Source organism: Osmerus mordax, chromosome 8, assembly GCF_038355195.1.
Source record: "Osmerus mordax isolate fOsmMor3 chromosome 8, fOsmMor3.pri, whole genome shotgun sequence".
Taxonomy (NCBI): Eukaryota; Metazoa; Chordata; class Actinopteri; order Osmeriformes; family Osmeridae; genus Osmerus; species Osmerus mordax.
In genome coordinates, this window is record NC_090057.1 from 11,451,649 (window position 1) to 11,461,035 (window position 9,387).

Genomic DNA, 9,387 nt, shown 5'->3' on the forward strand with positions numbered 1-9,387 from the left:
TACATTTATTCATTTAGCAGACGCTTTTATCCAAAGCGACTTCCAAGAGAGAGCTTTACAAAGTGCATAGGTCACTGATTATAACAACAAGATAGCCAAAAAACATCGCGAGTAGCCAAAACATGAAGCACACATTGTGAACAACCAAAGTAAGTGCCAAAGGGAAGAACCATAAGAGCATGTAGTTAAACAAGTCACAACCAAACAACATGAACAGCTATAAGTGCAAGTGTACCTGTGGGAAAAAGCAAGCAACAGTAATAAAACAATATATCACAGCGAGAACCAAAAATTGTAATCAGTTACCACTAACCACAAGAGCAACAAGTCTCTAAGCAAGAGTCATTGTGATCCTTGAGGAAACTAACATCGGGTCAAGCGAACCGTTCCTAAGTACCGTTGTACTCCCGGAACAAGTGCGTCTTGAGCCTTTTCTTGAAGGTGGAGAGACAGTCAGTGTCTCTGATGGAGGTGGGGAGTTGATTCCACCACTGGGGGGCCAGACAGGAGAAGAGCTTGTGTTGGGACCGGGCGGTCTTGAGCGGTGGGACCACCAGGCGGTTGTCTGAAGAAGACCGTAGGTGGCGGGTGGGGGTGTAAGGCTGCAGGAGAGACTTGATGTAGACGGGTGCAGTCCCGTTCACTGCTCGGAAGGTCAATACCAGGGTCTTGAATCTGATACGGGCCATGATAGGTAGCCAGTGGAGAGAGACGAGGAGCGGGGTAACATGGGAGCGTCTGGGTAGATTGTAGACCAGGCGGGCCGCCGCGTTCTGAATCCTCTGAAGAGGGCGGGTTGCACATGCTGGGAGACCAGCGAGCAGAGAGTTGCAATAGTCCAACTTGGAGAGGACGAGTGCTTGGACTAGCAGCTGGGTGGAGTGCTCAGACAGGTATCTCCTGATCTTCCGGATGTTGTAGAGGGTGAATCTACACGACCGGGAGACCGCAGCAATGTGGGCCGTGAGGGAGAGCTCGTCGTCCATGGTAACCCCAAGGTTCCTGGCAGAGGATGAAGGGGTCACCGTCGCAGATCCCAGGGTGATTGAGAGATCGTGGGAGATGGAGGGTTTAGCCGGGATGATGAGAAGTTCTGTTTTGGCGAGGTTCAGCTGGAGGTGGTGCTCGGTCATCCAGGCGGAGATGTCTGTGAGGCAGGCCTCAATCCTAGCTGAGATCCCCGGATCGGTCGGGGGGAACGACAGGTACAGCTGCGTGTCGTCAGCGTAGCAGTGGTAGGAGAAGCCATGGGAGGTGATGATTGGTCCAAGTGAGGTGGTGTACAGAGAGAAGAGGAGGGGTCCAAGGACGGAGCCCTGTGGGACACCAGTGGAGAGCTGGCGAGGGCCCGACAGTTTGCCTCCCCAGGAAACCTGGTAGGATCTTCCCGACAGGTAGGATGAGATCCACTGGAGTGCAGTGCCAGTGATGCCCATCTCAGTCTGGCGAGCAGGATCTGGTGGTTAACCGTATCAAACGCTGCAGAAAGGTCCAGCAGAATGATAACGGATGACCTGGAAGCCGCTCTGGCAGACTGGAGGGCAGTGGTGACTGAAAGGAGGGCAGTCTCTGTGGAGTGGCCAGTCTTGAAGCCCGATTGGTTGGGGTCAAGCAGGTTGTTCTGAGAGAGAAAGTTAGACAGTTGGTTAGATACAGCACGTTCAATTGTTTTTGAAAGGAAGGGTAACAGTGATACCGGTCTGTAGTTCTGGAGAACGGCAGGGTTAAGGGAGGGTTTTTTGAGTAGAGGGGTAACTCTAACTCTAGGTAACTCTTTCTGGTTGATCCTCTCTCTGGGAACTGCTGTCTCTGGTTCAGTCTCTCTCTGTAGTCTCTCTGGTTGAGTCTCTCTGGAGCTATATGATGTCTTCTTAGTCAAGTCTCCGCCCACAATCAAGTATGGTTGGCCAATGGGGGATCTGGAGGAAACAGCTCCATGTTAATGAGAACTCAGTTGTTGTTTCTAGTTTGGCTTCCGTACTTGGCTTCCGAAGGCTTCCGAAGTTCTGAGGCACCGTGTTTTCATCTTTCAGTCAAACACTGGCTGTTCGGATTCGTACCTGGTGAATTAAGAAATGTGTAGTTAGTCCCAGAGTTGCTACTAGATGGCATGGTAAAGTCGACTTCAATTGAGCAAGTGAAAAACCAGGACTGTAATTGGACTTGGCAGCTCTTGCACAGTTCCTAGTGAGTTAGTAAAAGTGGGCAACTCGACACAATTAGCGCATTTTGCTTACCCATACTGTAAGTTTAAAAAATGGATTTCATATTTTACTTCAAATTTAGAACAATTTAGAATTATAAGTATGTGTTTTAAATGTAATAAGAAGTTGATCTAGGTTTATATTATAGACACACAGCAGGTTATGCAGTAGTCTAATGAGATCAAATCTAAACTAACTTAGAGGGTAAAATACAGTTTGTATGAGAAGACTCCAGTGAGGTAGGAAGGAAATGTGTAAACTGCCCTGTTATCAGGCTATCATCTGGTAAATATGACAATTAACCCCTTTGTTTTACAACCATTCAGTCTCATGGCCCTTGACTTGCAAATGTAAATACAGAGAATGTGTGTCTGTACTCTACAATGGATGAAGATCAGTGTGCATTGGACTGGTCATCAGCAAAATATTCAGGATGTTTGTTTAGGACAAGTAATTATTGAAATGGTTTCTGACTATTTTGGTATCCAATCGAGAAAATCGATTTCTATGATACTTGAAGTGTATAGGTGAATTCCTTCACATCTACAAGCCCATCTAAGTAAGCCTAAATGGTGTGTTATTGTTAATGAAAACAACCTTTTTTGGCCTTCCAATGTTAGGATCATATCCACCATTGTAACAGAAATGTACAAAGTGATAATGCACAGTATTAAACTTAAGAAACAAGTTTGTTGAGATACGATTTGAATTATTAGTATAAACCATGAATATTACGTATACTCCTGAGCACAATGGACATCAAATGCTGAGAATAACATACTTCTGTAAACATGTCAAAAAGGCAGAGAAATACAGTTTGTCAGTAACTTCTGTACTATGTTCACAAGTAGTTTGGAAACACACTTCACCCAATGTAGGCGAACTGTCACAAAACAAATCAACCAAGATGGAAAAGGTATTTCAGACAACTTTATTTGTATATCACTTTTCAAATCAGTTTTACAAAAGGCTTTACATTTACCAACAAAGCTAAAAGACTGAAACCAAGTGATAATGAAGTATCGACAAGAAGCAATGAATATTCATTTAGCAGACACTTTTATCCAAATCAACATCTAGAGGACAACAGGACTTCAATATAGTCTGAGTAAATATAGACAGATTCAACATAATCAGTCAGTATTGTCTGAAATATATTCTGTATCGTCTGAAAAAACATAGCAAATGATCACTTGGTGAGAGAATGAGTAACCCTCTACACCAGAACCACCAAGTCTACTATCACAGGAAATTCTAATACATTTTCATGGTTAGTATGGAACAACCCAACAGCCTCAACACCTCCTATATTTACAATACCAGATCATCCTAAACTACAAAAACTTTATGTTCTGCTTCAGAACAGAAAGGTGTCAACCAGAGTTGACCAGGTTTCTACCCAGTTTGACACAGCTTCCCTCCATCGTTACATGGGTAGAGTATTATTTCCTGTTTGTGTGCAGTCATGTTGGACTGGAGATCTGGTGTTACTGCATGTGTAGGCCAGTTGTTATTTCAGCTGTGGGTCATACAGAAGTTCTCTCAGATGGTGACTGCTGGAACAGCTTTGCCCCAGACATCACTGCTTTGGTTTTTTTCTATTGTGTATACGCAGGTGACTCTTCAGATTGACATCTGTTTTACCTGAGTAGTCACAGTGTGGGCAGCTGTAAGGCTTTTCTCCTGTGTGGATCCTGCTGTGTTTTTTCAACCCACCTGAGGTAGAAAAGGTTTTACCACAAAGGTCACAGGTCTGAGGATTTTCCCCAGTGTGGATCCTGCAGTGAATGTTGAGAGTACTGGCCTGGCTAAAGGTTTTACCACAGAGGTCACAGCTGTAGGGCTTCTAGGTCCGTACTCTACAAGAGTAGGTCCGTACTCTACAATGGATTAAGATCAGTGTGCATTGCACTGGTCATCAGCAACATTATTCAGGATGTTTGTTTAGGACAAGTAATTATGGAAATAGCTTCTGACTATTTTGGTATCCAATTGAGCAAATCTTTTTCTATGATACTTGAAGTGTAAAGGTGAACTCCTTCACATCTTCAAGGCCATAAGCCAACCCATAAGCCTAAATGGTGTGTTATTTGGAATAAAAACAACCTGTTTTGGTCTTCCAATGTCAGGATCCTATCCACTATTGTAACGTAAAAACGTACAAAGCGATAAAGCACAGTATTAAACTTAAGAAACAAGTGTTACTGCATGTGCAGGCCAGTTGTTATTTCAGCTGTGGGTCATACAGAAGTTCTCTCAGATGGTGACTGCTGGAACAGCTTTGCCCCAGACATCACTGCTTTGGGTTTTTTCTATTGTGTATACGCAGGTGACTCTTCAGATTGCCATCTGTTTTACCTGAGTAGTCACAGTGTGGGCAGCTGTAAGGCTTTTCTCCTGTGTGGATCCTGCTGTGTTTTTTCACAGCAGGATCCACATAATAAGCAGTAATATTCTTTATTGCATGTCTCATTTTCTATATAAAAACGGAGAATTACAACCTAGAAAATAATTTACTGAAAGTTTATGAGCACTCAACTTACATTGATTCCACCGCAGCAATACAAAACACAGCAAACTATCTTTATGCTGGCTCACAAGAGCAGTAAAATAAAAGTTCATGTAGAAGTCAATTTCACAAACTTCTAGACGGTTCTGGCCAAGGCCCACCTATCTTCGATAACACCAACATGCGTATCCCCTAACTCTAATGTCTACTCAAACCCCTCTCTATGTTCCCTGTTCTCCTCACACCCCCAGTTCACCCCAATATGTGTAACCCTTAAAGATCCTGCAAAGTAAATTCCATGTTTTGCTTCTAAGTACATTATATAACTGTGAAATGAGTTCCTGAAAGCATGTGCAAAGCGCTAAAACTTTGTCGCACTGAAATGTGGAGTTAGACCGAAGTTCCTCTTCCGTTTTCAGATCAGGTTTTAATAAAAAAATGCCCTATCTACGTCATTTCGCCCCATCTACGTCAGATCACTGAATGGCTCCTCCTGCTGTACTGTTATTGTAGCTTACATCAGCTAGCTAGCTAGCTTCAGGATGTCTCCCACCACCCGCAACTGCATCTTCCCTGGATGCAAGAACTCCAGCTGCGCTGCAACGCCATTTAAGTTCCCTGTTGATAATGAAAGGAAAAATAGGTGGATAGATTTTGTGAAGAGCCAGGCTCATGGAAAGCTTCGGATAAACTCCAACAGCCGCCTCTGCGCCACTGACCATCTCACGGCGGACAGTTTTAACATGGACCAGAGACAGACGGGGTTCACCAACACACGGCTTCTCTTGCAGCGCGGAGCCGTACCGAGCATCGCCCCCCCGGCCGTTCATCCTCCGGTTGCACCTGGACCATCCATCGCCGCCAGCAGTTCATCACTCAGTTCTGTGTGTTTGTTATAATTATACTAAATAACTTTTCCAGAGGTATCTCTGCTATAATTAGTGCAAACCGCTAACTTGATATTAGGCTACTCGGTGTAGAATGATGGTATTTTGGTGAAATGGTAGCTAATGTGCTAGAAGTAGTTGGACACTGTCTGCTGTCTCTGCTGTAAATGTTTACTCCTGTGTTACAGCTCAGGGGAATATTTCATTTATATGCATCTGTATGTTTCACTCATAGATCAAATACATTCTAATTCTAAACTGCTTTGTTCGGCTTGCGGTAGCGTCCATTATCTGGGTCGTAGGTAGCTTACTTGAGAGAGGCGGCGCCTTCCAGCGAGGGGGCGGAGCTTCAGCTCCTTCAGGCGACACACCCCCCAGTCTCGAACAGAGAAGACTGATGATTTTCTTACGATTTCAAAGCCTAATTTAACATACTTGTCAGTGTTTTTTTTCATTCGAATTTGGATGGGTAGTTAATAACACATTATTCTGTGGTGTGGTGAACTTGAAACTCGTTTTGAATTCCACTTTACAGATCTTTAATGGGAGCTCCATATGCGTCTCCTCACTTCTTCTGGCTGGGTCAGCGTGACGTGCCACTTTTGAGGACCTAAATCCCAGAATAAGGGGTGATCAGTTCATAATGACTTCACCCATGAGTTTTCCCAGCTGCTAGCCCTTGGCACGTCCCTTCTTCACTGTCCTAGGGAGCCATGTTTACCACTCTGGAACCCACAACAACCTCACTATTTGAGATACGCACACAAATAATAGTCTCAGAACTGCCTACTCTTCCTGGCCCCTGTCTGCCTTGAGTCCTAACTCTTTATTCTGGCCTGTTGAACTCCCCAAAGCCCCTAATCCAACATTCCTTACTGGAACTGGTTCTGGACATGTTCTCTTCAGTGCAGCTCATACAATTTAGACCTTCCTCTCTCACCTCGAGTACCACACATACGCCTGCCACCCTGCCCAATAATCAATAGGCCCCAACATTCACAAAACAGGACTACTTACCTTGAGACACACAACACTCATTACTAATCTGAAATCTTACCCTACTCAATGTGGTCACAGACAAATGCACTGTTCTTTGCTCTTTGGACACTGTCTATTGTCCTAACCTGACAGTTATCACCAAATCCGGCATTTCTTTAATGGCTGATGTGACAAGGGGGCGTTGTCAGCCATGGGCCTGGCAGCCGATTGGCCTCGTTACCTACGCAAAGCCTCAACGAGACACACCTGTTGCTCATCTAGCCCACTCCTGGTGAGTACAAAAGGGGACAAAAAGGGGTGATATGGTGGTTGATGTGGACATGTTTTATGCTACACAGACTCGCCGTAAGGAGAGAAGAACCTTAACGAGTCATGCCATGGAAACAGTGCTTTAATTAAAAATGATGTTACAATTTACTGAATTAAGTGTCATGCCCTTTGTGTCCTATCAACTGGTAAATAGGACAATTGACCCCTTTGTTTTACAACCATTCAGTACCATTAAAGCACTGACTCTCTCCGCATCACTCTCCGAAGCAAGAAGCATGGAATTGATTGGCTGGTCTCTCAACGCAATTGACACCATCTTCTCGAAGAGAAGCTCGGGTTCGGGGGAACCTAACTGTCCTGACGGGACGTTCGCAGCTGGGTACTCGATGGATGCGTGGGATAAGTGGCGTGTCGTGTGCCTAGCGGCGCTTTCCGTGGAGGACGTTGAAGACATCTTTCTATTTGGAACCATGATTACAGGCTTTCTGCTGATTGGATTGGGCGCTGGCCTGGTATATCAGAAAATTAAAGAAACGGCTGCAGCCCTTCAAAAGCCCCGTAAAGCTGCCCGACATGATTGATGCGGTGGGCAGAGATGGTGGCACTCAGACTGTGACTTTACAAAGCGTTGAACGCAATTTGGATAACATCATGGAGAAGCTAGCGGCTCTGCAAAGGAAAGTGAACCGACTTGGAGGCCATAATGATGAGTAGACGTGGAATTGAAGGCGCTTACTCGACCAAACAACAATCCCAATCTTATCTGCTTTCGGCCCCGTAACCAGCTCAGGCCTTGGCCAAGGCCGTTGCTGGAACAACAACTCCCCTGGAGAGCGCTGCAGTGAGACTCTCTGTAGTCTCTTCCCTTCCCTCTCCCACAGACACCTGTGGATTGCGTCTCTGTCTTGGGTCATGACCAAGGATGTCTCCATGGCAATACTATCTGCGAACTGAGAATCTGACTGATTGTGGCCTAGGCGAAGGCGCCAACCCAGGCACATTCATACACTAACTTTCATCTACTACAGATATGTTATCAAACCCTTCCCTCATCCAATGCCTTCGCCTGCTTGTTCCCCCGGTGTGGCTGGCGGGTCTGTGACCAGCACCTATTATGGCTGGAGGTCCAGATGCTGCTTGTCCATACCCCTCCCCCTCCTCCCCGTTGCAAGTCATGTGAAAGAAAGTTCATAGAACAACAGGACTTTAATATAGTCCAAGTAAATATAGACAGATTCAACATAATCAGTCAGTATTGTCTGAAATATATTCTGTATCGTCTGAAAAAACATAGCAAACTAGAGAGGATACAATTTCTGGGGAAATTGTAGGGTGTGCTTGCTTGCGTTGGTTGCACAGGGGTCTGTATATTTTATATAAAAATGCATCGGGCCTACTTATTATTTATAAAGATTACATAGATTTAAAAGCATCTTTTTTTTGCTGCTCATTTACAACTCAAAATACGAGTGAAGTGTAGAATGAAATATGATGTCTTCTCATTTCCCCTGCAAGAGGCAGCTGACAGGCTGAATCAAAACGAATACATTTGGCAGACCGGTGTAAAAATTGACCTAATCTCTATGACTTAAACGTCCTTTTAAGTTGTCCCTTCTCGTGATATTTTCAGGCATTTAGCCTACTCATATTGCATTCATTCATTAATAAAGAACCCCCTTTGAAGATTATTCTACGACTTTACCGGCAGAAGATAGAATCGCGATTCAAACAGTACCATCTGCTAACTGAAAATATGCCCCCAAAAACGTAAATAAGCTTGACATTTATTTAGTGGAAAATCGCTCATTCATAAAAAGCTCACTGGTAGCGATCATTGTCAGTAACAACGCAAAATGCGATATAGCCCTGTGTGGAGAAGCTGCCCCGGTAAATTGTACTACTACAGTACAGTACTAGACTACTGCTGTGTTCGTCTTGGTAGCGATTGCGTTGGTTGAATTCGATTTAACGTTCCGTTGTACGGTTTAGGCTGAAATTAATTATTTTCATGAACAGATTGACAAAGTTTAGGCTGTGGCAATGAAGTTCAGGTTAGTAGTCAGATTGTTTCAACTATTGAAAGACTTTTGAGTAAGGGGAGTGCAGAACATGTTCTGTCACCGTTTGACTTGAACAGCTGAGGAGTTTTTGTTAGCTACTCACACTAGTGTCTCGGGTAGGCTACAGCGTTGCAGTGAGCTACACTGGTTTGAAACCACAGGTAATGGTAATTTCACCAACAAATCGTTTACTAATGTCAGAATAAATCATATAACGAAAATGTATATGTGAGGAATGTTTATTTTAACGATTGAAAACAGATAACGCTACATCATAGACCACTGTAGTATGTGTTGCCCGGGCAACACAGGCTAATGTCATGATGCTAATACTTCAGTGAAATAGTAGACTACTGTTTCCGAAAGTAGATGTACTTCCTTAATAATATCAGCTTATATTGTACATTACACATCACAATTGTGTGTCATATCACAAAGTAAAATGAGTAAATAGTTAT